The following is a 7421-nucleotide window of genomic DNA, read 5'->3' as shown; positions in this document are numbered from 1 at the left end:
TGTTTAGTTTTGCTGAAGATGGATGTGGGGGATGTTATGAGGATAAGGGGGAGTGTGAGGAAGGAGGAAGAGGAAATAGCACATGGGGAAGCCCAGACATGATGGAAGCTGGTTCCACAGAGCTAAGAAAAGAACTGTTTCACTGGTACCAAACCCAGATTTTCTCTCGTTTTCACATCTCTGAAATTGGACATCCCTCGCAATGTAAGTTATTTTACCATTTTAGTTGGCAGAATTGTTTTTTCTTAATGTCACATAAAACAATGGTGCATCTTATGGTTGATATCTCAGATTTACTGAAATATGGTAGTCGTGTTAGACTCGAGAAAAAGCATAAGTTAAGAACTTACAGGAAAAAAGGCTGAAGAACTCAACAGGTGGGCACACCATGCATCTAGGAGTTGAATTTTTTCCCAAGTGTAATGAGAAGCCATTAAAGGATTTTAATAGTGGACTAGCTTGATCAGATTCGTATATTTTGGAAAATAACTGATATAGTTTGGATAGCTGTCCCCTCCAAATCTCATGTCGAAATTCCATCCCCAGAGTCTCAGCCTTGCCGCTGCCCAAAGACTGCTGAGCCCCTGTCCCTCCACCGCCACCACCCACTCCGGACACAGAACATCCAGTCATGGATAAAAATGAGCTGGTTCAGAAGGTCAAACTGGCCAAGCAGGCTGACCAATATGATGACATGACAGCCGCATGAAGTCTGTAACTGAGCAAGGAGCTGAATTATCCAATGAGGAGAGAATCTTCTCTCAGTTGCTTATAAAAATGTTGTAGGATCCCACAGGTCATCTTAGAGGGTCGTCTCAAGTACTGAACCAAAAAGACGGAAGGGGCTGAGAAAAAACAGCAGATGGCTTGTGAATACAGAGAGAAAATTGAGACGTAGCTAAGAGATGTCTGCAATGATGTACTGTCTCTTTCGGAAAAGTTCTTGATCCCCAATACTTCACAAGCAGAACAAAGTCTTCTATTTGAAAACGAAAGGAGATTACTACCGTTACTTGGCTGAGGTTGCTGCTGATGACAAGAAAGAGACTGTGGATCAGTCACAAGAAGCATACCAAGAAGCTTTTGAAATCAGCAAAAAGGAAATGCAACCAACACATCCTATCAGACTGGGTCTGGCCCTTAACTTCTCTGTGTTCTATTATGAGATTCTGAACTCCCCAGAGAAAGCCTGCTCTCTTGCAAAGACAGCTTTTGATGAAGCCATTGCTGAACTTGATACATTAAGTGAAGAGTCATACAAAGACAGCACACTAATGCAATTACTGAGAGATAACTTGACACTGTGGACATCAGATACCCAGGAGACGAAGCTGAAGCAGGAGAAGGCAGGGAAGATTAATTGGCCTTCCAACTTTTGTCTGCTTTATTCTAAAATTTACACAGTAGACCATTCCCGTTGTCATCCATGCGGTCCCACAAATAGTTTTTTGTTTACAACTTATGACAGGTTTATGTTACTTCTATTTGAATTTCTATATTTCCCATATGGTCTCTATGTTTAATATTAGGGGAGTAGAGCCACTTAACATTTAGGGAGTTATCTGTTTTCATCTTGAGGTGGCCAATATGGGGATGTGGAATTTTTATACAAGTTATAAATGTTTGGTATAGTACTTTTGGTACATTGTGGCTTCACAAGGGCCAGTGTTAAAACTGCTTCCATGTCAAAGCAAAGAAAACTGCCTACATATTGGTTTGTCCTGGTGGGGAATAAAAGGGAACATTGGTTCCAGTCACAGGTGTAGTAATTGTGGGTACTTTAAGGTATGGAGCACTTACAAGGCTGTGGTAGAAACAGATACTCCATGGGTACCACATGTTAAACCATGTATATCTGTGGAATACTCAATCTCACAACCTTTGACTACAACTGCAGAAGTCTTCCTTTAGACAAAGTTGTAACGTATTTTACTCTGGATAAGGGCAGAAACAGTTCACATTGCATTATTTGTAAAGTTACCAGCTGTTAGCTTTCATTATTTTTGCTTCACTCATTTTATTTGTATTTAAATGTGTTAGGCAACCTAAGAACAAATGTAAAAGTAAAGATGCAGTAAAAATGAATTGCTTGGTATTCATTACTTCATATATATCAAGCACAGCAGTAAAAAAAAAAAAAAAAAAAAAAAAAAAAAAACCATGTATTTAACTTTTTTTTAGGTTTTTTGCTTTTGTGATTTTTTTTTTTTTTTTTTTTTTTTTTTGGTACTTGCCTAACACACATGTGCTGTAAAAATAGTTAACGGAGAAATAACTTGAGATGATGGCTAGCTTTGTTTAATGTCTTATGGAATTTTCATGAACAATCTAAGCATAATTGTTAAGAACAGGTGTATTAAATTCATGTAAGTGGAATAAAAGTTTTATGAATGGAGTTTTCAACTACTTTCTCTACAGCTTTTCATGTAAATTAGTCTTTTGGTTCTGAAACTTCTCTAAAGGAAATTTTACATTTTTTGAAATTTATTCCTTATTCCCTCTTGGCAGCTAATGGTCTCTTACCAAGTTTAAGCAGAAAGTTTATCATAACAAGAAAAATACTACTAATATAACTACTGTTTCCATGTCCTATGATCCCCTTTCTTCCTCCCCACCCTGAAAAAGAAATAAGTTCCTATTTTTTCTGGGAGGGGAGAGATTGATTGGAAAAATTTTGTAATATGTTCCATTTAAAATTTTGGTGTATGGTGAGAGGTTCCAAGACAGCTGAATAGGAACAGCTCCAGTCTACAGCTCCCAGCGTGAGTGACACAGAAGATGGGTGATTTCTGCATTTCCAACTGAGGTACCAGGTTCATCTCACTGGGGCTTGTTGGACAGTGGGTGCAGCCCACAGGGTGTCAGCCAAAGCAGGGCAGGGCATTGCCTTACCTGGGAAGTGCAAGGGGTCGGGGAATTCCCTTCCCTAGCCAAGAGAAGTTGTGACAGACAGTACCTGGAAAATCAGGACACTCCCACCCTAATACTGCGCTTTTCCAATGGTCTTAGCAAACAGCACATCAGGAGATTATATCCCGCGCCTGGCTCAGAGGGTCCCACGCCCACAAAGCCTCACTCACTGCTAGCAGAGCAGTCTGAGATCCAACTGCAAGGCAGCAGCAAGGCTGGGGGAGGGGCGTCCACCATTGCTGAGGCTAGAGTAGGTAAACAAAGCAGCAGGGACGCTTTAACTGGGTGGAGCCGACTGCAGCTCAAGGAGGCCTGCCTGCCTCTGTAGACTCCACCTCTGGGGGCGGGGCATAGCTGAACAAAAGGCAGTGGAAATTTCTGCAGACTTAAACGTCCCTATCTGACAGCTTTGAAGAGAGGAGTGGTTCTCCCAGCACAGAGTTTGAGATCTGAGAATAGACAGACTGCCTCCTCAAGTGGGTCCCTGACCCCCGAGTAGCCTAACTGGGAGACACCTCCCAGAAGGGGCCGACTGACACCTCATAACACCTCATACAGCCAGATGCCCCTCTGAGATGAAGCTTCCAGAGGAAGGATCAGGCAGCAACATCTGCCGTTCTGCAATATTTGCTGTTCTGCAGCCTCTGGTGGTGATACGTAGGCAAACAGGGTCTGGAGTGCACCTCCAGCAAACTCCAACAGACCTGCAGCTGAGGCTCCTGACTGTTAGAAGGAAAACTAACAAACAGAAAGGACATCCACACCAAAACCCCATCTGTATGTCACCATCATCAAAGACCAAAGGTAGATAAAACCACAAAGATGGGAAGAAACCAGAGCAGAAAAGCTGAAAATTCTAAAAATCAGAGCACATCTTCTTCTCCAAAGAAATGCAGCTCCTCACCAGCAACAGAACAAAACTGGATGAAGAATGACTTTAATGAGTTGAGATAAGAAGGCTTCAGATGATCGGTAATAACAAACTTCTCCGAGCTAAAGGAGGACGTTCAAACTCATCACAAAGAAGCTGAAAACCTTGGGAAAAGATTAGACAAATGGCTAACTAGAATAAACAGCATAGAGAAGACCTTAAATGACCTGATGGAGCTGCAAACCATGGCACAGGAACTACATGATGCATGCACAAGCTTCAGTAACCAATTCCATCAAGTGGAAGAAAGGGTATCAGCAATTGAAGATCAAATGAATGAAATGAAGTGAGAAGAGAAGTTTAGAGAAAAAAGAGTAAAAAGAAATGAACAAAGCCTCCAAGAAATATGGGACCTGAAAAGACCAAATCTATGTCTGATTGGAGTACCTGAAAGTGATGGGGAGAATGGAATCAAGTGGGAAAACACTCTTCAGGATATTATCCAGGAGAACTTCCCCAACCTAGCAAGGCAGGCCAACATTCAAAGTCAGGAAATACAGAGAACACCACAAAGATACTCCTTGAGAAGAGCAACTCCAACACACATAATTGTCAGATTCACCAAAGTTGAAATGAAGGAAAAATATTAAGGGCACCCAGAGAGAAGGGTAGGGTTACCCACAAAGGGAAGCCCATCAGACTAACAGCGGATCTCTCAACAGAAACTCTACAAGCCAGAAGACAGTGGGGGCCAATATTCAACATTCTTAAAGAAAAGAATTTTCAACCCAGAATTTCATATCCAGCCAAACTAAGCTTCATAAGTGAAGGAGAAATAAAATCCTTTACAGACAAGCAAATGCTGAGAGATTTTGTCACCACCAGGCCTGCCTTACCAGAGCTCCTGAAGAAAGCACTAAACATGGAAAGGAACAACTGATACCAGCCACTGCAAAAACATGCCAAATTGTAAAAACCATTGATGCTAGGAAGAAACTGCATCAACTAATGAGCAAAATAACCAGCTAACATCATAATGACAGGATCAAATTCACACAAAACAATATTAACCTTAAATGTAAATGGGTTAAATGCTCCAATTAAAAGACACAGACTGGCAAATTGGATAGAGTCAAGACCCATCAGTGTGCTGTATTCAGGAGACCCATCTCACGTGCAGAGACACACATAGGCTAAAAATAAAGGATGGAGGAAGATCTACCATGCAAATGGAAAACAGAAAAAAAGCAGGGGTTGCAATCCTAGTATCTGATAAAACAGACTTTAAACCAACAAAGATTAAAAGAGACAAACAGGGCCATTACATAATGGTAAAGGGATCAATTCAACAAGAAGAGTTAACTATCCTAAATATATATGCACCCAATACAGGAGGACCCAGATTCATAAAGCAAGTCCTTAGAGACTTACAAAGAGACTTAGACTCCCATACAATAATAATGGGAGACTTCAACACCCCACTGTCAACATTAGACAGATCAATGAGAAAGAAAGTTAACAAGGATATCCAGGAATTGAACTCAGCTCTGCACCAAGTGGACCTAATAGCCATCCACAGAACTCTCCACCCCAAATCAACAGAAAATACATTCTTCTCAGCACCACATCACACTTATTCCAAAATTGATCACATAGTTGGAAATAAAGCACTCCTCAGCAAATGTAAAAGAACAGAAATTAAACAAACTGTCTCTCAGACCACAGTGCAATCATACTAGAACTCAGGATTAAGAAACTCACTGAAAACAGCTCAACTATATGGAAACTGAACAACCTGCTCCTGAATAACTACTGGGTACATAACAAAATGAAGGCAAAAATAAAGATGTTCTTTGAAACCAATGAGAACAAAGACACAATATACCAGAATCTCTGGGACATATTTAAAGCAGTGTGTAGCAGGAAATTTATAGCACTAAATGCCCACAAGAGAAAGCAGGAAAGATCAAAAGTTGGCACCCTAACATCACAATTAAAGGAACTAGAGAAGCAAGAGCAAACACATTCAAAAGCTAGCAGAAGTCAAGAAATAACTTAAGATCAGAGCAGAACTGAAGGAGATAGAGACACAAAAAGCCCTTCAAAAAATCAGTGAATCCAGGAGCTGATTTTTTGAAAAGATCGACAAAATTGATAGACCGCTAGCAAGACTATTAAAGAAGAAAAGAGAGAAGAATCAAATAGACGCAATAAAAAATGATAAAGGGGACATCACCACTGACACCACAGAAATACAAACTACCATCAGAGAATACTATAAACACCTCTACACAAATAAACTAGAAAATCTAAAAGAAATGGATAAATTCCTGGACACATACACCCTCCCAAGACTAAACCAGGAAAAAGTTGAATAGACCAATAACAGCCTCTGAAATTGAGGCAATAATTAATAGCCTACCAACCAAAAAAAGTCCAGGACCAGACGGATTCACAGCCGAATTCTACCAGAGGTACAAAGAAGAGCTGGTACCCTTCCTTCTGAAACTATTCCAATCAATACAAAAAGAGAGAATCCTCCCTAATTCCTTTTATGAAGCCAGATCATCCTGATACCAAAACCTAGCAGAGACACAACAAAAAAAGAGAATTTTAGACCAAAATCCCTAATGAACATCAACGCAAAAGTCCTCAATAAAATACTGGCAAACTGAATCCAGCAGCACATCAAAAAGCTTATACACCATGATCAAGTTGGCTTAATCCCTTGGAGGCAAGGCTGGTTCAACATACACAAATCAATAAACATAATCCATCACATAAACAGAACCAATGAGAAAAACCACATGATTATCTCAATAGATGCAGAAAAGGCCTTTGACAAAATTCAGCAGCCCTTCATGCTAAAAACTCTCAATAAACTAGGTATCGATGAGATGGATCTCAAAATAATAAGAGCTATTTATGACAAACCCACAGCCAATATCATACTGAATGGGCAAAAACTGGAAGCATTCCCTTTGAAAACTGGCACAAGACAGGGATGCCCTCTCTCACCACTCTTATTCAACATAGTGTTGGAAGTTCTGGTCAGGGCAATCAGGCAGGAGAAAGAAATAAAGGGTACTTAACTAGGAAAAGAAGAAGTCAAATTGTCCCTGTTTGCAGATGATATGACTGTGTATTTAGAAAACCCCATCGTCTCAGCCCAAAATCTCCTTAAGCTGATAAGCAACTTCAGCAAAGTCTCAGGATACAAAATCAATGTGCAAAAATCATAAGCATTCCTATACACCAATAACAAACAGAGAGCCAAATCATGAGTGAACACCCATTCACAATTGCTACAAAGAGAATAAAATATCTAGGAATCCAACTTAAAAGGGATGTGAAAGACCACTTCAAGGAGAACTACAAACCACTGCTCAACGAAATAAAAGAGGACACAAACAAATGGAAGAACGTTCCATGCTCATGGATAGGAAGAATCAATATCGTGAAAATGGCCATACTGCCCCAGGTAATTTATAGATTCAATGCCATCCCCACCAAGCTACCAATGACTTTCTTCACATAATTGGAAAAAACTACTTTAAAGTTCATGTGGAACCAAAAAAGAGCCCGCATTGCCAAGACAATCCTAAGCCAAAAGAACAATGCTGGAGGCATCATGCTACCT

At 40.3% G+C, this 7421-nt stretch overlaps 1 pseudogene; it reads left to right on the top strand.

The window, feature by feature from the left end:
* Window positions 1-616: 616 nt before the first annotated feature.
* On the top strand, window positions 617-1360 carry LOC104665670 (annotated as a pseudogene).
* The last annotated feature ends 6061 nt before the right edge of the window (window positions 1361-7421 follow it).

The sequence above is a fragment of the Rhinopithecus roxellana genome, chromosome 11 (genome assembly GCF_007565055.1).
Source record: "Rhinopithecus roxellana isolate Shanxi Qingling chromosome 11, ASM756505v1, whole genome shotgun sequence".
Classification (NCBI taxonomy): domain Eukaryota; kingdom Metazoa; phylum Chordata; class Mammalia; order Primates; family Cercopithecidae; genus Rhinopithecus; species Rhinopithecus roxellana.
Note: the sequence above shows the minus strand (reverse complement) of the source record. Positions and strands in the feature narration are given on the sequence as shown.